The sequence below is a fragment of the Panulirus ornatus genome, chromosome 36 (genome assembly GCF_036320965.1).
Source record: "Panulirus ornatus isolate Po-2019 chromosome 36, ASM3632096v1, whole genome shotgun sequence".
Taxonomy (NCBI): Eukaryota; Metazoa; Arthropoda; class Malacostraca; order Decapoda; family Palinuridae; genus Panulirus; species Panulirus ornatus.
Window position 1 is genome coordinate 2,960,635 of NC_092259.1, and position 24,173 is coordinate 2,984,807.

Genomic DNA, 24,173 nt, shown 5'->3' on the forward strand with positions numbered 1-24,173 from the left:
TCACCTGGTCAGCCAGCCAACCAGCTCTACCCTCACCTGGTCAGCCAGCCACCAGCTCTACCCTCACCTGGTCAGCCAGCCAGCTACCTCTACCTTCACCTGGTCAGCCACCCAGCCAGCTCTACCCTCACCTGGTCAGCCAGCCAGCCAGGCAGCTCCTACCCTCACCTGGTCAGCCAGCGCCAGGCAGGCAGCCCAGGAGCCACAGCTTCCTCGCACAGGCCCGTGTGTCAACACGACCGTCCAGTAATCAAAGCAACATTGTCGATTCCTCCCCGATCGCAGGCGGAACCAAATCGAATCACACGGACCAAAGAAAAGCCTTTTTCTTCCTCCTCCTCCTCCTCCTCACTAGGGAAGTCTATTTTGCTCGTCAACATTTGCAAAAGATACGCGTGGCCCATCCTCTGGCTGGGGGCTCGGCCAACAGGGGGGATGAAGAGGAAGACCCGCGCTTCCAGCCATTCCAGCAGAGTTCTTTAGATGTGAGCTGGAACTGGACACACACACACACACACACACACACACACACACACACATCGTCGATTCTAGGCGTGAGGAGGAGGGGAACCATTTGTGGGTCAGTAATGTTTTCCCCTTTTTTTTTCCCTTTCGTACCGAACTCGTTGGAGAGAGAGAGAGAGAGAGAGAGAGAGAGAGAGAGAGAGAGAGAGAGAGAGAGAGAGAGAGAGAGAGAGAGAGAGAGAGAGAGACGATATAGAAATCATGTCTTAATTAAGGGAGAGTGTTCATTCCCGTGTATCCTTGTTCGTAATTACTTTTCTTCACACATTTTCAGTGACGTCTTAGAAAACAGAACTCCCACACATGAGAGAGAAGCAATCCGACTTTGGCAGATGGATTATAATCAACTATAAATCCGCCATTAAACCCATTCACTTTTTACGCAGCTAAAGATTTACGTGAGTTCGAATCATCCATTTGACTTACGGTAAATCGTAAAAATATTACTAATCAAGACTGCAGGATGGATGTGCGTAGTGTAGTTCCCTGCGGGGTTTACGCATTGTCTCTGGTCTTCTCTCTGCAGTTCGTGTGTTACGCTAACGACAGTCTGGCCTCCCAGGCTTAGAAAATCCCAGCGCTTGTTCCCGGCTGTGTGAGGCAGACACGTGAGGCATAACTAGATGAGGAGGAACGCTAACCACTCCTTATGAGGGGACAATGAGGGCGAGGAGACGAGATGAGGAGAAGTGCTTGGGAAAATGGAAATTAAAAGATGAACTGAGGAGAAAAGACAGGATAGAATGCATGGGTTTACAAAGTAAACAAAGGGATGGTGGATGCAGAATCAGACACTCGTATTTACACAACTCTTGGGCAAATTGACGTATCAAAATTACTATCCTTCTCATCACTGGTTGACGTGCATAGCCAATGGACCAATCATATTTGCCTAGCATTGTAAGCTTATTCACATATACATTACAATTACATATATGTACTTATATAAGTATTTCTACCTGGTACACATCCTTTCACTTTACGAATACTTTATTGTCTGTCTATTCATCCTCGGATGACATGAAAAACTGAATTAGAAAGACCGAGTGAGATGAGTGTCATGGCTTTTTCCTGACATTAGACTGAAAATGTATTATCACTTGACCTCAAGATTTTTTTTTAATGATATCTCTCGTCAAAGAAGTAGAATTTATCATCATGATTTTTATATTTTTCCTTACAGAAGATATAGGCATTAACGTTAACTCTGGTCATAAAGTCTACATCATACGTGGGGTAATGGCGTTCCAAGGTTAGCGAGACTCAGGTCAAATTGCTTTCGGAATTGGGTTATCTAAGGTCATGAGGTTTTTAGATCAGGTCGTTACACTGTTAAACTCTGAAGGGGTCACATCATCCCCCTCCCCCTTCCTTCATGGTGGGTATGCGAAACTGAGAGTGAACTCTGGTGACCTCTGGGTCACAGTAATTGGAGGGGCGAGGGGGGGAGGGTCATACGTTGCTCTTTTAGGTCAGTCTGTGTTACGCGAGCTGGCTGGGTGGGGTGTGAGGTGGCGGATGTGAGAGGGGAGTGTGGCACAGATTATGACGTCCACATAGAGAGAGAGAGAGAGAGAGAGAGAGAGAGAGAGAGAGAGAGAGAGAGAGAGAGAGAGAGAGAGAGAGAGAGAGAGAGAGAGAGGAGTGTCCGGTACTCTGGTGCCCTTCTTATGAAGCTCCCGCTTTGATTTATCGTCCAATATCGTTCAGTGGATAGCTACACGCTTGGTTGGGGGGGGAGAGGGGCATTAACCGTACCGCCAGGCACTTACCGCCTACTGACAGTTTCCGGGGTGTTGAGACATCTTGTCACGGATACGAAGATGAGATTTAGCGATGGGACGAATGATTAAACAAAAAAAAAAAAAACTCTTCCCGGCAGCGCCCAAGAAGCTAGCCAAGTCCACCGGGTGGAACTGCAGGTCAAGAAGTGTGGAGATGTTATGCGTCTGTCTTTGGGTTGTGAATGGAAGACATAAGACGACAGGAGAACACTCATAGACTACAAGAAAATTCTTAAGGACGAAACTGAAGAACATCAAGAACATCACAAAGACAGAACAAATCATAACCTATGAGAAGACAACGACTGAACTCACAAGATGAAAATGTAATGACAGTAAAACTCACAAGAACGACAACACAACACGACGACTCACAAGCCCAGCTGGACGACACGACAGAACAACGTAAACAGAAGACTTACTTATCACTTATCTTGACCTCAAAGATCCATACTTACAATAGTGCACTGGCTTCTGAAATCATTGATTACTTATGATTTCTAAACTTGGCTAATGTAATTCATCATTCCCAGAACACAAGAGAATTATTTTAGATTACGTATATCATTCTCTTTCACCAGTTGCATTATTTCTTGTCACAAGAGAAAGACGAGGATAGAAACGATCCCTGTCAGCGAAGTGTGTGTGTGTGTGTGTGTGTGTGTGTATTTGAAATATAAGGGGCAAGTATAAGGATGGGAAGAAACATGAAGGCAATGATGGTGGAAAAGAAAAAGAAATATGAGAGATTAAGTGTGGTGTGTGGTGTTTGTTCCCGCTTTTTGATGGAGAGAGAGAGAGAGAGAGAGAGAGAGAGAGAGAGAGAGAGAGAGAGAGAGAGAGAGAGAGAGAGAGAGAGAGAGAGAGAGAGAAGACGGTAGCTGGGGAGAAGGTGAGGAGAAGCCTCATCATTAAGATGCTGTGAAGGCTCCCGCCCTCATCACTCATCAAACATCACGCTCCAGAAAATAAGATGTTCCATCTTGGGGGGGTCAAGATTCCCAGGAATTTTTCCTCTCCACTCCGGCACAAGTGGAGGTGGAGGTCAAGTCCTCACGTGTGCTCTCCGCGGGTGGAGTGGTAGCTTCCTCAAGTGCTGCTTGATGGGATCAATTGATATATACATGAGGGGAAAAATGAAGAGAGTTGTAGGCAATTAGATTACTGAGTAACTTTGAAAATCGGGAAACTAATGAGAATATCAACTGTAGTAATATATATATATATATATATATATATATATATATATATATATATATATATATATATATATATATATATATATATATATATATATTGTCTGAAAACAGACAATGAATAGCCCTTTGAGGCTATCACTATATCGAAGAAGATGAAGTCTGCTTTCAAAGCACCTTCAGAGTAAAGCTACTGTTACAAGTTCAAAGCAAATCCCACCATTCAATGTGAGGATCCCCGTTCAAAAGTACAAATTGAAGATTCATAAATACTGTCAAAATGAAGAAGCGCAAACCATGATTCAAAGTAGAATTCACCTTTCAAAGAAGAATGTATTTGCCAGTGCTAAAGACACTGTCTCCACTGAATTTCACTGTTCAGGGCAGAGATCGCGATTAAAACTAATGGTCACTGCTCGAGTATAGATCCTCTTCTAAAGTGAAAGAAAGAAAACATTTCATAGTGAAAATATTCTCTTCAGCGTAGAACATCATTGCTCAAAGTGACAGTTCACTCCTCACAGATTAGGTTACACTTAGTATTATCGTTCGCTTCTTACAATCCAAGTCACTTATATAAACAGAAAATAATCATCCTTCAAAGTCAAAACTGTGCTATGTTACTTTGCCATGGCTTGATCTCCTGGTCGTAGTGATTGAAGTAATCTATCACATATTTTTTCGACGATATTCACGTAAATTTGAGAATGAAATGACTTCACTCACCACTGCACATGAAGAAAAATGGCTCATACAACATGATCCCTTGGCAAATATATGCACAGAGGTACTGGCCGTATATTCAACTCCCGGTCTTTCTCGGAGGATTTAATACCATTAGAAAGAAATGGGATTGAATTCCATCTCAATGATGCTTCTCTGCAAATTCTCTTTTTCAGAAAATGCTATTTTTTTTTTTTTTCCGTTCACTTTTCGCCTTCTTTATCACACCCACTCCACTTTTCTTTCTCTCAAAAATATTCTTTGATATTTCCCCCTCATTCTTGAGTCCTTGTGTACATATGCTGAAGATGGTGTTCATTTCCTTGAGACATTGCTGTGCCGTAGTGTAAGCAAGGCAACGATGATGGCTTCTTGGCTAACGTGATTCTCGATCCAGTTTGAGGAGCGGCCTCGGCGTGAGTCATAAGAGTATTGGATCCTGCGTGTTTAAGACACTTTCTCTCCTCCTTTGTCAGTTTTTCTCTCACTACATCTGTCCATCTCTTCCAAGGTCTATCTCTCCTCTTTATTAACTTTTTACTGTACTTTAAATATATATATATATATATATATATATATATATATATATATATATATATATATATATATATATATATATATATATATATATATATGATTAACCTAACCTAATTCATTCTGATCTAACCTAACCTAGCAGAACATATATATCAGGATTGATTAGGAACTTTAAGTTAGGTTTAGGAAGCACACACACACACACACACACACACACACACACACACACAACACACACACACACACACACACACACACACACAACACACACAACACACACACACACACACACACACACACACACACACACACTGGCCAATAAAGTCAAATCGTGGTTGCCAACACCATGCAGGAGTTCGTTCACCCCAACATACAACATTGCATGTGAATATCATGCATATCTATGAGAGCAGCTGAAACACACACACACACACACACACACACACACACACACACACACACACACACACACACCAACTCTCATCGTCACCCAGGGAAGCACTACGGAACCTCGCGCATAACTAAAAAGATAAATATAATTGTCTTTCGCTCATCCGGATTCCGAATGCTGGGTGGCTGTGAAAATGTTTCTCACCGGGATGAATCCTACAGATCCATCAAACACAGAGCCGAGCGCAGATCAAATATAAATTCACAGAATGTTTAACACGGGACTGCATCACATGAGGGTTTTTGTATACACTGCCGCTGGAGCAGAGGAAAAGTGCACGAAATATTCCAGGGTTGTATACTGTTGATACAAACATATGTATGTGTGTATATTCCAGGGTTGTATACTGTTAATACAAACATATGTATGTGTATATATACTAATGGCTTTTCGCAGTCTCTTTTTCTATTCCTCACAAGTAATATTGTGTGTGTGTGTATATATATATATATATATATATATATATATATATATATATATATATATATATATATATATATATATATATATATATATGTATACAATGGTCAATGCTATATGAGTAAGTAAAACCTTGTGATTGTGTTTCTGGTTAAGAAGTAGCACCTTAGAAAAAAACGTTAAAGTTCGTTGAAATTTCAAATAAAAAAAAAAACGGCGCGCGCATTTCACACTCTGAGAGAAAGCCTTCATGTTGCATAGGTGAATGGCTGTGGGTAACGAACTGTGTGCTCGCTTCTGCTACGTCGACGAACTCTCCGACGCAGCCAACACTAGAACCAAAAAATTCTGGAGGGGAGAGAGGCGGCTCGAATCTCCCGAAGAATTCAGATATAGAATTAAACTGCGATAAAAGATTTTCCAGCGAGATGAAAGAGACTGATTTTGTTTCAGCCATGTCGTCATGTTTACGGTAAGAATTCGAGTCAGAGAGATGGAGTTTGCGCTTTGGGATAATATTCAGAGAGGATGTATTCTTGTAGGATATTCTAAAGATGGTTTATCACGGAGAATGTCACCGATATTCATGTATTTGCCAAAGCACAGATTCGCATGCGCTCAGTCCTACAAGCAAGCACAAACACAACCATATAGCGTATACATACGTACACAAGCGCTTGCACACGCTCGCCTATGGCCAGGATTTGCGATGTGGACTCTATGATATTTGCACGTGTCTGAAAATAAAAAAAACGTCGGTTTTTGCAGAAAATTTCGGCAACTAAACTATTGCTGGTAAACTGTAGGGAATGTGTTACCTACTTTATTATACCGAACGTTCAACTTGTTTTTTTTTATTTCGGTGAATATTTTGAGCCTGTGTGTATAATTTCATCTAAAGCATGGTATGATTCTTGAACAGGAGGGTACGACCCTTCAACAGGATGGTACGACCCTTCAACAGGAGGGTACGACCCTTCAACAGGATACGACCCTTCACAAGGATGGTACAACCCTTCACAAGGACGGTACGACCCTTCACAAGGAGGGTACGACCCTTCACAAGGACGGTACGACCCTTCAACAGGAGGGTACGACCCTTCACAAGGAGGGTACGACCCTTCAGCAGGAGGGTACGACCCTTCAGCAGGACGGTACAACCCTTCACAAGGAGGGTACGACCCTTCAGCAGGACGGTACAACCCTTCACAAGGAGGGTACGACCCTTCAGCAGGACAGTACGACCCTTCAGCAAGACGGTACGACCCTTCACAAGGACGGTACGACCCTTAAGTAAGATGGTATATGATCTTTGAGCACGACGGTACGACTCTTGAGTATAAAGGTGTCGCCTGGTCAGGTAGGTCAAAGGCCAGGGCATCATGTCCTTGGGTCGTACCATCATGCTCCAGGGTCGTACCATCGTGCTCCAGGGTCGTACCATCGTGCTCCAGGGTCGTACCATCATGCTCCAGGGTCGCACCATCGTACTCAAGAGGGTAAAACGAAGAGTGATAATTTACTAAGTAAAAAGAAATAGATAATCGACAAAACAGTGAGCAATAACAAAAAAATCAATACAAAACGTTTATAAGTCATAGACAACTAACACATATGTAACAGTCCCATATTCCTCATGAAATTCCATCACCTAATCCACTAATCTTATGGTCCAGGGTTTCGATCAAGTTCTGGAATGGGGAGCCGGCACACAACCAACCCAAGCTGTTCATCCTCTTATATATATATATATATATATATATATATATATATATATATATATATATATATATATATATATATATATATATATATATATATATATATTCCCTGGGATAGGGGAGAAAGAATACTTCCCACGTATTCCCTGCGTGTCGTAGAAGGCGACTAAAGGGGAAGGGAGCAGGGGGCTGGAAATCCTCCCCTCTCAGTTTTTTCTTTTTAATTTTCCAAAAGAAGGAACAGAGAAGGGGGCCAGGTGAGGATGTTCCCTCAAAGGTCCAGTCCTCTGTTCTTAACGCTACCTTGCTAACGCGGGAAATGGCGAATAGTATAAAATATATATATATATATATATATATATATATATATATATATATATATATATATATATATATATATGGATTCTTTCCTTGAAAATCTATAGTCAGATAAATTCATGAATGTAAAGCAATTCGTAACAAAATTAGGATATAAGATTTCATTTCAAACTTAGAAAACTACAATTATGAAATCCTGTTCTTCCCAATTTTCATAAAATTGGCTTTCATAACGGAAAGACTAAAACAGAAATTGCTAATTAGTATCCATATTTGCATATCAGTCGTTAAATGACGTTTTCAAAGGTACAGAATTAAAAACTCATGTGAGACATACAGACATATTCATATGCTAATGTTCAGGTAACTATCACATAATTATATTGGATAAGCTTGTAATGTTGCAGTGCAGGAAGGTGTATGTCTATCATATCATGGGTATTTAAGGACATTGTATCAGGGGGTATCTTTGTCTACTATATCAGGGTTACTTATGCCCACTATAGCAGGGGGATAATCCGACTATATCAGGATTATTTATGCGCACTATATCAGGGGTAATGACCACTATATCAGGGGTATATGATGATATATGAAATATATGTAAACGCAGCACAACATACCCAAATCCATCTTCCGTTTTCTCTGATCATCCTTTTGTGATACAGAGAAATGATACGAAACTTATTGGTTGGGTCTGTTGGTGAGGAGAGACAGATTAATCAAAATGAGGGAAAAAAAAATCTAAGACTCACTTAGCAAAGTGATCTGTCTCCCCCATTTTCTTCGAAATAGTTCGTTTTTTGATCTAAAATGTGTAGAAAAAGATATCTCTCCTCAATAAATAAGGGCCAGATCTTGGTTCTAATGAACTGAAAAATTATGATTAATTGGTTGGAAAATTTCACGCCCATTGTAGAAAAAATAAGATTCCAGATTTCTTTACTCTGTAGATGGGGGCCATTATGACTTTGACATTTTTATTTTCACGTCAGATTAAAAGCCTGAGACGACTGGGGAGAAAAATGCAATGACAATGTATGTATGAAATGCTATGAAGTATCACAAACAATAAAGAATTGGGGTTTGCCATGACAATACAATTGTACTCAAAGTCAAGGCCTACATTTTATATTTCCCGTCTTCGATTTGCAGTATCTTTATGTCGATTGGTTGACTGTTTATTTCGTTTCTAGGCCTATTAGCTAAGAAGGTCATTAAGGCTGTTCAAGTTTCAATTTACAGCAACAGGTAATTATAATCATAAACGCCTATAATGGTTTGAGGATAATTCTCAGACTATATACATTCTCTCTGTAGATGTTATAGGCCTTCGATTCACTCGTTAATGAATGCTAGTCATTGATATACATATATATATATATATATATATATATATATATATATATATATATATATATATATATATATATATATATATATCTTTTCTTTCATACTATTCGCCATTTCCCGCCTCAGCGAGGTAGCGTTAAGAACAGAGGACTGGGCCTCTGAGGAAACATCCTCATCCAGCCCCCGTCTCTGTTCCTTCCTTTGGAAAAAAAAAAAAAAACACCTATGAACTGCCAGGGTCGTTAAGGTCGTCAATGTCAAACTACATCCTTCACCAACCGAGAAATCTTCAAGTAGTAAGGATTATTCTCTGTGTGTGTGTGTGTGTGTGCTTGGCCCTTGACTTGAACGATAGTTAACAGCCACAGTTCTGTACATCCATAATGGTGAAGTCGGACAAATTCTAATGACCGACAACAACATCCTGATCATTAAACACAACCTACCACAGAGAGAGAGAGAGAGAGAGAGAGAGAGAGAGAGAGAGAGAGAGAGAGAGAGAGAGAGAGAGAGAGAGAGAGAGAGAGAGAGAGAGAGAGAGAGAGAGAGAGAGAGAGAGAGAGAGAATGCGTGTGTGTAGATACTCGCCTCTAGCCACATCCAATGTGAATGTTATGACTATGAATAGTTATACTAACACTGACAGATCGTTCTTATGTACTTTTTTTTAAGGTTTAGCCTCTTTTTGGCTTCCTCTCGTACATGCTTCGCCATCACAGCATCAAAGGCTTTCCCTATACAATCCACTTAGGAGGAAAATGGGGTATTTCCCTCGTAATGCTGTATTCAGACATCTAATACTGAAGCTCATCTAAGCCATCTTAAGCTTCATTAGGGATTGAGAATATAAGGAATGGTGAGAGGATTACCCGGGATTTCTTTTCTTACCAGTAATTACCAGCTTTCATGAACAGATTATTTTGAGGGTAATCTTGGTATAATATGTCATGATTATATCTCTATGGAAATTCTTTTTTTATACCAAGGATTTGGAACAATTCTATGGACTTAGAAAAAGTTTCTGAAATAGTCATGTCCATATTAGAAAGTAATCTTGCGACATTACTTTGGATTGTAGATTATAAAGGAATGGCAGAGCGTAGCGCTTAGTTTATATATATATATATATATATATATATATATATATATATATATATATATATATATATATATATATCCTACAACAGCCAGGAACACACTCTTGTCTGTGTGTGAACAGCGGGCCGACAGAACACATTCTTATGTCTGGTGAGATCTGGGGATATTTGCTTTTTCTACATTGTTGCTCAAGATGTGGTGGTGGGCCTGTGGCTCTATGAACCAGTGTGAGGGAAAGTCTTTATGAAACGCTGGTTTCGTATCTTGTTTGTGGTCTGGATGACCTGGTTCACTTTCGTAGGTTTGTGATTGTGTTTGTGTAAAGTGAAGATTAATAAAACACTCTGAAGATGGTCTATACTCTCTTGATGGCTTTGTGAGTTAGTACTGTGAGTACAGTACCTTGGAAACTTATGACTATGTGTATGGTATTATGACTGACAAAGAAACTCTCCATTTCCTCCCCAGAGACATACATACATACACAGGTGAGTAGACACACACACACACATACACACCCACACAGGTGAGTAGACTTACACACATACACAGGTAAGTTGACATACACACATACACAGGTGAATAGACATACACACTTACACAGGTAAGTAGACACACACACACATACACAGGTAAGTAGACATACACACATAAACAGGAGAGTAGACATACACGCTTACACAGGTAAGTAGACATACACGTTTACACAGGTAAGTAGACATACACACATACACAGGTGAGTAGGCATACACAGGTAAGTAGACATACACAGGTGAGTCATCTGTTTGTGAAGACACGCGAGATCAAGGACAGTCTACAGCAACTTGGGGCTCTGTAAGAGACAAGTTAATGTAACTTTAGGCAAGAGCCACTTGTGAGAGGCGGGTCGTCAAGCATACAGCCTTTCCTTGAAACTCCGGACGAAGAACTTGGAGGCTCAGAGCATAATTTGTGTATATTTGGAGCAGGCGATACGCCAGAGGTTGACTCTGGCCCTGAGAGAGAGGAGGAACTGTCTTCAAGTAGGCGATAGAGTTCGAGGAAAGAAACACAGTTGAATGTTATCATTTCTTATGGCTTGGTACACAAGGAGAATATCCTCAGCCGTAAAGAAAAATTCTATATCATTGCGATTTTGTGAATGTTGTGGATGTTACGTGAGACTAGCCTGCTCTAAGAGGATCCCAAGTGAGGATCAGACCAGGGGATCGAAGCGGTGATGCCGCAGCTCAAGGTCGACACATTCTGGTGTCGAGGTCCACCTCAAGCACCCCCCTCACAGATCCTCTGGAACCTAAGTGGCGAACTATTGGTTCGGTTTCTTTAGTCGTGAGTGTTCGAGGTGACTCCCAGAGAGAAGTTACTGCTGTTACTTAGACGAAACCCCCCCCCCTCTCTCTCTCTCTCTCTCTCTCTCTCTCTCTCTCTCTCTCTCTCTCTCTCTCTCTCTCTCTCTCTCTCTCTCTCTCTCTCTCGTTAAACAGCAGGGGACAAACATCCAAAGACCTGCAGTGGAAAAACACACCAACAGAAATAGTTTTTCATTTGACTCATTGATAAAGAAGTTAGGAACTCTACAAACAGAATGCATTTCTACGAACATCTAACGATGTGATTCTAATCAGCACATTCGGAATCTGTAACACAGCAATGAGGAAGAAAGTCACCTTTTCATAAGCCATCAAAAGTGCTTTGGCGTGTCGTAAGTTCCACGCTGGCTGCGAGTGTCAGTTCCCCCCGACTGGCAACTAAGTAATAACTTTAAGTCTGACCTCTGAGAACTGACATAAAAAATAAAAGCAGTAACTTCACGTCTGACCTCTGAAAGCTGCCAAAACTTTCAGCTTGAAAGGTTTAAGCTTTTCATTAACAGCTACTTTTTCCTTCGTCCTGCATCGAGAGGTATGACGCTGGTGGATAAGGGGCATTTCTTTAGTGATATGAGTATCGTTAAATCAAATATTTTCTATGAGAAAAGGAGTGAAAAGGTGTTTGTAAACCTGACTTCTTAAGGTGGAAAAGTTGTAGGGTGAGGAGAGAAGGAAGGACAAGTTGATGGTTGAGAATTCCACACCTTCTCTGTTCCAGGTTAGAAGGAAGTATCATAACGGTCAATCCCCGCGTGGTTGGTCTTCGCACGGAAACTACAGGAAGCAGCAGCCACACGTGTGTCATGGCTCCAATCCCCGTCCCAGGTAAAGACGGTGAAGTAATTATGAAGGCTGGCGCCCAAGGTCTCCCCAGAGAGCCAAAGTTTGACGTTTCGAAGGGAGGCAAAGATTGGGCGTCTATCTAGACGCGGCTAAGATAGATAAAAACAATACTTTTGATAAAACCCAAGAAAAAAAAAAAATTAGTTGAAATAGGAATAAAACGGTAACACAAGTCTGTTCTTCAGAAATAAGGAGGTAAAGATAAAACTTAGTGAAGGTTTGGTACAATGAACGACACAACGAAGATTCACAGGTATTGTCAACAGTAAGAGATTTTCAGAGGGATGTGAACCCGGCGTATTTACAGGAGAAAAAATAGTGTTGGAATGCAGGATTTTTTTGAAGAGTTTGTTCTATGCTCATCATACTGAAAGCTACGAGTTCAATAAACGAAATGTTATATAACTCTTTCTGATTTCTTTTTTTTTTTTTACACACGTCTCTTAATTGAAGGAGAAGAGGTTTGAGATAGTATGGCTTGCCTCCTCGAGCCTTGCAACTGAAGGGGTACAGTAATGGGGAAATTTAAGCGATTAAAGTTGCGATAATCATATATAAAAGACGAAATGTATATAAGTAAAAGAAATCTAGATTAACGAAGATTTACGCATTACAATTGAATAATGTATGAAAAACAAAGGTTACATCAGTGATTTGTAACTAATGAATGAAAAGATGACGTTATGAATCAAATGCCTGTCACAACCCTTCCATCCCCCTACACTCCGGTCACAACATCATCCACACACATCCTCCTCGATATCATATAAATGTCAGAAAGAAATCAAAAAGTAATTAAAAATTTCCGGACTCTTTGAACTATATAAGCAGTTACTGGAGAGTTCCCTGTGAGGACTGCCGTCTCATATATATATACTGTCCCTCTTTGATTATTTTTTCCCTCGAGCTTTGCAAAGGAGGACCGAATGGAAGGAACCATCCATTACAGATACCTCCATACCAAGTTAGGCACCACTCATCCTCTTCTCTACCTACTCGCTCAAATGCTTTATTCTCTTGATAGAAACCCCTCATTGCATCTAATAGCTTTCCTCCTACACCGAAGCATATATTGGTAACACCCTCCGCAAGGTGTCTCCATCAACCTTATCGAATGCTTCCTCGAGATCCAGAAATGCCAAAGTCTTCTCCTTCATGAACCATTTCTCACACAAATTACTCAAAACAAACACATGGTCCACACATCTTCTGCCGCTCCTGAGACTTCATCGTTCCTCTCTAGTGTGACGTCCCGTGCATGCCACCACACTTTCAATCACTATGTTCCATACAACTTCTCAGGGACGGTCAACTATCTTAGACCTTAGATAAACACTTTTACCAAATGGCGCCCTAGCTTCGTCTCTTCGATGTTTATCAACTGATTGTTATATTTCTCTCTTGTGTCTCTCCTGATGATGTGATTATTACACGAAAGTGCACTTGGGAGCTTTTCGTGTTTCATTTTACCCGTGGACTCATATATATATATATATATATATATATATATATATATATATATATATATATATATATATATATATATATATATATATATATATATATATATATATATATATATATATATATATATATATATATATATATATATCGTCTTCCTACATAGCCTCTAAGATTGGTAAGGTAAATTCAAACATGTAATGATCTATCTTGGTCTAGTCTGGAACATGATGGATAGTTTGCATCTTCCCATCCAAGCCTCACATGGTGGTGGTGGTGGAGGTCGTCCTCGACATCAAACACTCTCCAGCTCGCTCTCGACTCGAGTGTAATTAGCTTCGCGTCATGAACTTGATCGTGTGGAGACGCGACGCCTCAGCGGAGTTATAGAAGGGTGGTTCATGGTGACCCTCTTTCAACCTTATAATTACCTACTTCACAGAGCTGTGGTGGCTGTGGTGGTGGCTGTGGTGGTGGGGGCTTTGACGATGGTTGTGGTGGTTTTAGTTTCAGTTGGCGGAAGGAATGATAGTGGCAGATGTGTTTGTTCTGAAGGAAATTTGGATGTAGACGTCATCTTGAATACTGATGTGACTTTCGCAGATAAAGAGTCAATACGTAAAAGTACGATGTTACTTGTGTGAGCTGGGATAACTATGTTACTTGTGTGAGCTGGGATAACTATACCCTTGTTATCATTATTCTTTCTTTCGAAGAAGATCCTTGAAGATTTTCATTTTGAAGGTGTCTTCAGCAATGATTATATACGATGGTGATTATCTTAAGGGATGTTATTTTCGAAAGGTAATTTCTCCTCACAATGTAGCTTTTTGAATCTAGCAGAGTCAAGTGCTTCCTTGCGAACTGGCACGCTTTTCTGATGATACAACAGTGACCTTAGATGATGTATTTTCTTTGCATCGCTTGAATTGCCGACGTATTTGGCTTCAGAAATAATTTCCAGCAAGGCAGCGGACACGAGAATCTCTCAAGAACTTGTGAATCATCTTATAAATCCTCGATTCCTTCTTTAGAACATGAAGTAGGACAGCCTTAATGGCTCTCGATAAGCCTGGCTCTCCTTCCAGGAAGATGAAGGTTTTTTCCATGGCGAAGGCTGGAGATCGTTCCAGCAAGGAAGCAGGTACGGAAATCGCACGAAGTCTAGGATTAACAGATAAATCCTTTACTTCTCCTGAAGAATGTCGGATAGGATGATACTGTTGGTATTTAGCAAAGCTAACACTCCTTCCAGGGATGATGATGGCGAAGGATAAACTTTTGTCTTTTTCCTTGGCGAAGGCCGGAGAGCTTTCCCACAAGGGAATCGGAACAACTTGAGGATCTGCGTTGAATAGGATGGTGTTAATGGTTCCCAGGAGAGCTAGAGCCTCTTGCAGGAAGATTGTTTTACTTTCCAGAGCAAGACAATACAGTTTACAAAGGTGTCCACTGATAAGGGTGTGTTGTCTTACCATCCCTTCACACATCTTTATTTCTTTTTATTTATTCTTCCACTCAGTTTCCTCTTCACTAGTTTCTACTCCTCCTCAGTGTTTACAAAAGATGTTATATATATATATATATATATATATATATATATATATATATATATATATATATATATATATATATATATATACATACATAAGGATGTTGAAATAAATCAAATCTTATTCAGAATGTTAAAATTAATCTATTCTTATTCAGGATGTAAAGTTTAATCTTGTGTGATGTTTTCTATAACACGTGAGATTATCTTCCTTAGGATGATGACAATGAAGTGATCTTACCACCTGCAGTGTTTTCAAATATCTTTACAAGATTATCTTAGCAACAAGATATTGATCAGATCTTATCATTTAAGGTGGTTATCTAGCAGGATACTTCTCCTGACCGTCGGTTTCCACTGTGTATTCCTCTTGTACTGCTTGGTATTCTGTGTGAGATATGGGACGCTTACATCTCCAGGTTTTTTCGATGTCACCTACAAAGGAATGTTACTGTTGGAGGAGCAAGCAGCTCTCACTTCCAGGATGCTGTGTCTGCCTCAGGGAGCCCGTGTGGTTCATCACAGGGATATTCAGAGACCGAGTCCCTCTCTAACCAGAGACTGAATAGGGTGTAATATGGATACCACGGATGTGCTGGGTGTCGCGAGCAAGCTACACTCACCTCCTTAATCTCACTACTTATACATGATTCCTGGATCCTCTTTACCACGTCCGCTGGCCTGAATATCTTCCGCGAATCTGAATGCGTCCCAAAATAGAAATCTAACTGTTCTCTGAAACACTCCTTAAGTATCCAAGGAATTACTTTCCTGAGTTCAGAAAAAAAAAAGGTTTATGTTGAATTATATACCGCAATTCCACTGCTGCCCACGTGCCTCCTGCGTGTAGTGGAAGGCCACTAAGAGGGATGGAAACTGGTGGAGGGAGATATAATGTTAATCCTCCCCTCCTGTACTATCAGTTTCTAAAATCAGGTACAAAAGGAGCCAAGCAGAGATTGAGGAACAACATGAATAATAATAATGACAATAATAATAATAATAATAATAATAATAATAATAACAATGATAATAATGATAATAATAATAATAGTAATAATATAAATAATAATAATAATAATAATAATAATAATAATAATAATAATAATAATAATAATAATAATAATAATTATAATGATAATAATAATAATACTACTACTAATAATAATAATAATAATAATAATAATTTTTTTTTTTTTTTTCATACTATTCGCTATTTCCCGCGATAGCGAGGTAGCGTTAAGAACAGAGGACTGGGCCTTTGAGGGAATATCCTCACCTGGACCTCTCCTCTGTTCCTTCTTTTGGAAAAAAAAAAAAAAAAAAAACGAGAGGGGAGGATTTCCAGCCCCCCGCTCCCTTCCCTTTTAGTCGCCTTCTACGACACGCAGGGAATACGTGGGAAGTATTCTTTCTCCCCTATCCCCAGGGAAAATAATAATAATAATAATATATCAAATTTCAGTGTAATATGTGTTGTGTATGACGAAGGTGTTCATGTGATTTGTGTTTATATTGTTTTTAGGACAAACAGGATAACCTCATCAGCAATTTTTCGCAATTTTCAAAAATTACTGGACAAAATCATGGCACATTTGCCGTAATCTTATCTAAATAACTCTGAGTAAATCTTAGATAATAATTCATTAAAAATAGAGTATCTTTTTGCCGGTGGGATCAATAGATCGTATATCCACGTACACTGTATGACTGTATGTATGTTCACTTGTATTTGTATATCTGTGCATTTGCATTTGTTGATGTATGTTGTACCTAACTGCCACAAACAGAGCCATTCAATAAAAATAATCAAAACACAAAAGTGGATTCTTTGTCTACCTGTCTAAGAGAGAGAGAGAGAGAGAGAGAGAGAGAGAGAGAGAGAGAGAAAGTCGTATACATATCTCCTCCTGACGTCTAGGAACCCACGAGTTTGGGCAATCCATTAACGATGACGTCACGATCCCACAAGAGTTGCCAATGTCAGCCAATATCTCACGCCCATTTCCTGTCCCTGGCTCTCTACACACACCGAATGACATCATAAAAAACGCTGGAGTATAACATAAATATTCCCTTCCTAAAAGCGAGTAAGAAAAAAGAAAATAGTCTAGGTTACAGAGGAGAAAATGATATTCTATTGTTTTGCTGTTATCGACAACAGTGAGGTCGTAAGTTGCCATCAATCACTCTTATGCATCACATAAACAAACATTAACCAACAAAGTTTAATTCAAATACCCATGACTGGTAGACCAGTGATATTTGTCATTGTGCACAATGAAGATACAGCGCTATATATGTGATATGTGTACTGTGAGTGCAATCTCGTCAAAGAACTTACTTCAAAGGAGTCCACATTTACCTACTAATTGAAGAAGCGCAGTCTTAGGATGCAGGAACCTTGAGAAAGAAGTCTTGGGTAACACCAGGACTTTCGTTGCTAAACCATGCAATATTCGGTAAGGTGCTGCTTTACATGTTTACTGTGTGGCAACTCGAGGGTGGGCCGTTTTGATAACTGTTTCTTCCCGTACACGTCGAAGCTTTGGAACTCTACCTTCTCATGTCTTTCCCAATAACTATGCCCTAGCACGTTTTAAAAGACATGTTTTCACCCCCCAAAGTTCGTAATTACTTTCCCTTGTCTTTTCTTTTTCCCCTTCATAATCCTCTCTGTATTTCAATTAGGGTTCGGCTTTCATGTAGACTTTTTCCCGAGACTGAAGACTCTAACACAATATATATATATATATATATATATATATATATATATATATATATATATATATAGATAGATAGATAGATAGATAGATAGATAGACAGATGAGTAATCAGAAAACGGGGATAAAGAGAAGGTAGGCAATCTGGAGAGTCTGTTGAACAAGGATATACTTGCTTCTGTCCGTCGATATACCCAAACCAAAGGACTACTAAACATTGGTGTATTCTTCTGGGCTACTAGTAAGTCCACTGAAGACTGATATACCCGTGTCAAACGACTATTATACCTTCCTAGAGTCACTAACATACTGTAGAAAACCAGGTAGACTTTAGCTCCTCATTTGGTTGAAATGTATCTCATATTCTGTTTTCTAAATATCAGCTCTCAAAGAATTTTTCACGCTAATCTAAAAATTTTCTGAAAAATTTTTAATTGATTTTTCTTACCTTTTCTTTCTTAAATCTAAATTAGATATTCATAATGCAGTTTTTTAAAAGCTCGCCTTTTTTTTTTTTTCTTAACCAAATTCTTTCTGAAGAGTACGTGAAGGAACATGTCTCAACATTATGTGTATAAAGCAAAGACTTTCACATTTAAGAAGGGAAAGCAACTGGCAGAACAAGGAATAGCACCTCAGACAAGTTTGCGACCCTTAAGGACGGCGGTACGACCCTTGAGCACGAAGTACGACCCTTGAGCACGGTTGCATGACCCTTCATCTCGACGGTGCGACGCTTGAGCACGGCGGTACGACCCTTGAGCACGAAGTACGACCCATGAGCACGGTTGCACGACCCTTCATCTCGACGGTGCGACGCTTGAGCACGGCGGTACGACCCTTGAGCACGAAGTACGACCCATGAGCACGGTTGCACGACCCTTCATCTCGACGGTGCGACCCTGGAGCACGACGGTCCGATTCTTGAGCATGATATAGCCTGTCTCAAGGGTTGTATCGTCGTGTTCAAGGGTCGCACCGTTATGTTCAAAAGTCACGCCGATGTGCCCAGTGGACGTGCCGTCGTGTTCGTGGGTCGGACCGTCGTGTTCAAGGGTCACACCTACGTAATTAAGTAGTTAAGGACTGTTGCTGCTAACAGCCAAGAAATAAGAGACACAAAAAATGGATAACCCGGAGGTATATGTGGAGGCCTTGGGGTTCAAATCCGTTCTGAATGATATGAAAAATTCAGACTGCAATAACCAACTTACTTTGTAATTCATGAAAGTATACATATGTATACCTCATCAGTAAAGTCAAAAGCTGCTGGAAAACAGATGGGTATATAACATGTTTACTTGGCTGTAGGGTGGAATTGTAGTGTACCGAAGCTTGACACTGAAAAACGAGTGCAATTCAGAAAGAGATACGGGTAGAAACTCTATCCTTGTATTGTTGAAATAAGCTAGGATGCTGCTTTCTCCATTCCAAGGTGCTGCACAGTTCCCAGTTAAAGAATGGACTATGTTCAGTGAGAGAAAAATAACGAATGAGGAGTGCGGAGAGGTGAAAAAGTTAACTGAAGTATGTAGAGTGGAATCGTCGGTGTAAGAGTGCACTTGGTTGGAGATCGAAGAAAGAAGATTGTTAATGGAGAGAAAAGAAAGAACGTAGGTGATAAGAAAGAACCCTGAAGGACCCCACTGTTGATAGGGTAAGGAAGGGACGTCGTTCCATCAACAAATACTACGAGGGCACAGAAAGAAACAAAGAAACCAAAGGAAGTAAGTGTACTAGGCAAAGGCTTGTACCGAACCTTGGCAAACGCTTTACAGACGTCGAGGAACGAGCACCAGTAGACCTTGCACTGCGAAAGCCATGTTGGTGATTTTTAAGAAAGGGAAAGATATTCTGAGTGTTTAAAAAACTGAGATTTAAGGAGAGATGCAAAGACTTTGGAGACAGAAGAAGTGAGAGTGATGGGTGATAGTTAAGATGGTCAGAACGGTCTCCTTTCTGAGGGTTGACTGTACCACGGCATGCTTCCACGAGGAAAGAAGAGAAATTGGCGAGCAGTGATTGGAACCAGCTTACAGGTGCCCTGCTTTAGAAGACGAGAATAGGTTAGTCTTCTGGCCCATACGTCTTGTTCACTCGTAGCTGGGAGAATACTCGGAACAGTTTGTAAGAAAAAGAATGCACGAGAGGCCATAATTCAGATGGAAGAGGACGAGATGTGCAACCATCACGAGTTGAAGGAAAATAAGATGCTAAAAAGAGCGGCTTTATCAGTCGGGGAGGTAGCTGTAGTCTGGCTGGCTCGGAAACGAGGAGAAAAGGTTTAATTACAAAAGTTGTTGGAGCGGCTTTTCTCTGAAGACCAGAAAGATTTATCAGTTGAAGGAGAAGTCAGATGAACGAAGTTTCTTTATATGAAGGTGTGTTTGATTCTGATGATAATAACAATGCAACGATTCTGGACATATATGAAAGCGGAATGAGAATCAGGAGGTTGAGAAGATATTCATGGCCGGATGCGCTATCCCTCTGATGCAACAGGCATCAAAACAAGAATGATCAGACCACGACTGAAGGGATAAATGTAAGACTGAAGAAGAGGTGTCTGGCTCCGCTATACAGTCAGCACAGCTCGGTGGCATCAAGGATGACGATGCTGTGATCCACGAGTGTTTTAGATATACTCAAGTGTTCCAAAGGTACTTGAATGATATGAGGTATTCTAATGTTCCTAAGATAGAAAAAAATTCACATTTAGAATGACCGTCAACAGAAAGGTTTTGAGAAAGATCGTGGAATAAGGGTGAAAAATAAGAAGAGAAAATCGTTATCCCACTCGCAACACCAAAGGAGATAAGATATTAGTCGTCATATCATCTCAATCACTATCGGCGAATCTGATTAGCTAATCATATACCGAAGACATTTTTGATATCATTTCATCCTGCCAATCCCAATGGATCTTACATTTAATGACACCCTTGACGTCAATGGGCTCCTCCCACTCGCCGACTCAGAAGCTGTGATTGGCTTATGGCTTTTTCACATTCATGAGGCAACGATATTAACGAATTCTAGTTATATCAAGAATAGATATACCGTGGTGAATTACATACACCGAGCCGAAGTGTCGCACACACACACACACACACACACACTCAGAACCCACGCAGAGGCTCAGCCACAAACACACTTTAATAACCACACACACACACACACACACACACACACACACACTTTAATTATCATCCATCCGTATCATATTCAGCAGTGAATACAACTTGATGAAAAGAGATAAGACACTCAGAGTAAGAGATAAAAAATATCACAACCCACAATCTACCTTAGAGCAAAAATACCACTTAATCACCAGGGAGACCCACCCATATCGCCTGTGCACGTAGTTCGCCTTAACAAGCAGACGCCAGTTTGCGTGCAAACAGAGCCAACCTCAGATAATGACTTAATGGTAAATTACTCATAGGGATCAAAGACGTTGCTGTCCGCCTGGCTGGGTCTTGTTCATAATGGTAAGTTACCCATTAAAAAGTGGGGAGAAAACGAGAGGTGGATATTCTACATGTAGATCATTCTACTTAGTAATTCAAGATTCCTCAGTGTTCAAAGGGATACTTGTACGCTCGGTAGATACTTCAGTGTTCCGGGTATACCTCAGCGCATATTCTGGGTATACCTCCGCGCATATTCCGCATATACTCCATTGTTTCTTAGATACCTGAATGTCGCTAAGTCATGCGATTCACCATGGGATAATGTGACTTAAGAAAGTAGTCATGTGACCCATGTGATCCACCATGAACGTCTGTGATCCACCAAGCAGTGCTGGAACCTATCCTCTGCTCATGTGATCCACTAACGCTCCACACACACACACACACACACAAACACACTGAGGATGCTCCTAAACAGACTAATGACTTTGCTAGGATATTTTTTTTTTTTGAACTAGAGAAAATCAGAAGTAGGTCCCCTAATGGATCCCTTTCCAAACTTCCTGTGTCAGTTCTCTTAAAACTTCCACACGGGGGGTGTGGGTGTGGGGGGTGAAGGTAGCAATTTAAAAGTTTATGAAATGTCGCAGAAAAATGTTGAGTTATTGAGATTAAAAAGAAAAAAAAAAAATAGGATTCCCAGTGTCTCGAGTCATATAGCTCGATAAACACTGACTGCTTAGTACAGGAGGGGAAACTATGATTAATACTAGGATTATCTATGAAGAGTAATAGGGCATCACATGACACTATAAGGACCGGATATTTACAGTCGATTACTCTGAGCTGGTTTCGTGGGTGTCTGTATGTGTGGGTTAGGTTCGAGCCTCTTCAGGTGCTCGTCGTATTCTTGTGTTTGTAGTTCAGACAAATATATTCTTAATGTTCTCGTTCTTCCATTCATGTGATTCCTTGTCATCTATTGATTTTCATTATTCATTTGTCATGTGACGCTGTCTCATGAATTTCTTGCCTCTTCATGTTTCTGCGATATTCAGATCATCTCTACTTCTAAATGGACGAATATTATTCTGTAGAAAAAAAAAAAAAGATCGGCGGACGAAAGATGCAAAACGTTTTAAACCCCTTTTCTGTAGAAAAAAAAGATTGGACGAAAGATACAAAACGTTTTAAACCCCTTTTAAACAAAGCCGGGATCAGCTGACTCGGTCCTGAACCAATTAAGAAGAATCTTCAGCTTTACTATCATATGCCAAAGGGGTTAGCGGGTGGGAAGGAGCCTTCTCCTTTACTATCTTGTTTCCATATATGCCCATTATGAATGTAGGATACTGTCCCCCAATATATACCTCGTCATAGACAATTAGGTCTGTTATCTGTCCTTCCCATGGCCTGTCCTCCTGTAGATAACCTCTTCATAGATTATCAGGTCCTCTGCTATCTTTCCTTCACATGTACTGATCTCTAAAAGATAACCTTCTCCTCATAGACCATCAGGTCTTCTGTTGTCTGACTTTCTTAGGTACTGTCCTTCAGCAGATAATTTCGTCATAGCCCGCCAGGTCTTCTGTCATCTGTCCTTCTCTTATACTCCCATTCTACAAAGACTGGCTTCGTAGCAAGTGATGTGGGTGTTGGTATGGTCCCTGAGAAGGGGAGGGAGGGCCATATAATCTTACATTTCTCTGTTATTTAGTGAAGGCATAAATCATAAAGAGCTCATGAGGCGTATGGGTGAGGCATACATTCTCAAGTTGACACTGAACGTTATTTTTTTTCCCCTGATGAGAAAACTTTTATAAGCAATTTCTGGCTAAAGGAACGACTTGCTCGGGGGTAGGGGCTGGGTAAGGGCCTTGAGGAAGGATTGTCATCACCGGAACCAATCGTACTCGTGACTCGCTCTACGACAGCAACTTCGGCAGACTTTTGAAAGGCGCCGAAAAGATGGCCTGGAATTAGGAGAGGAGAAGACGGCTCAGAGAGAGAGAGAGAGAGAGAGAGAGAGAGAGAGAGAGAGAGAGAGAGAGAGAGAGAGAGAGAGAGAGAGAGAGAGAGAGAGATCATTGGTTGTAGGCAGCCACTGATCAGGAAGATAACAACCTGCTTAGTTAGTGTGAGAGGTTAGCGACGGTGGTGCGGTGAGCCGTCACTACAGCGGCTCCCATGTTTACCCACCCATCCTCCTACGTTGGCTGTCTGAGCTCAACGCCTCATCTACACATGAACTGCTGGTATTCAGTCCAGAAACACACAGCATCTCGCTATCCCATACATCACACTTGACAACACCTGACTCGTACCATTGTTTATCCTAAATTCCAAAATTTCCAAAATCTTGATTCTCCGGCACTGTTAAATGAGCGCCACAGGTCGAGGAGGGCTGAATGGTTCCCAGTAGCCCCCCCCCCCCCTCACCAGTGACTGAGACTGAGAGACTGGGGCTCACCTTACCACTACCTACGATGCTCTTTTTTTTCCTACCCATCTCTCCAGTAGTCGTGACCTCTTCAGATCCACGACCCATTGCTCTCCTTTCCTTTCATCTGTATATTCAAGAGATTTAGAGAAACAGAAAAAAAAGATTGATCATTTTTCATCAAACGTGAGTTCCTGATCGTCAGCCGTGACCACTTTCCTCCAACATAACCTCACTTTAACATC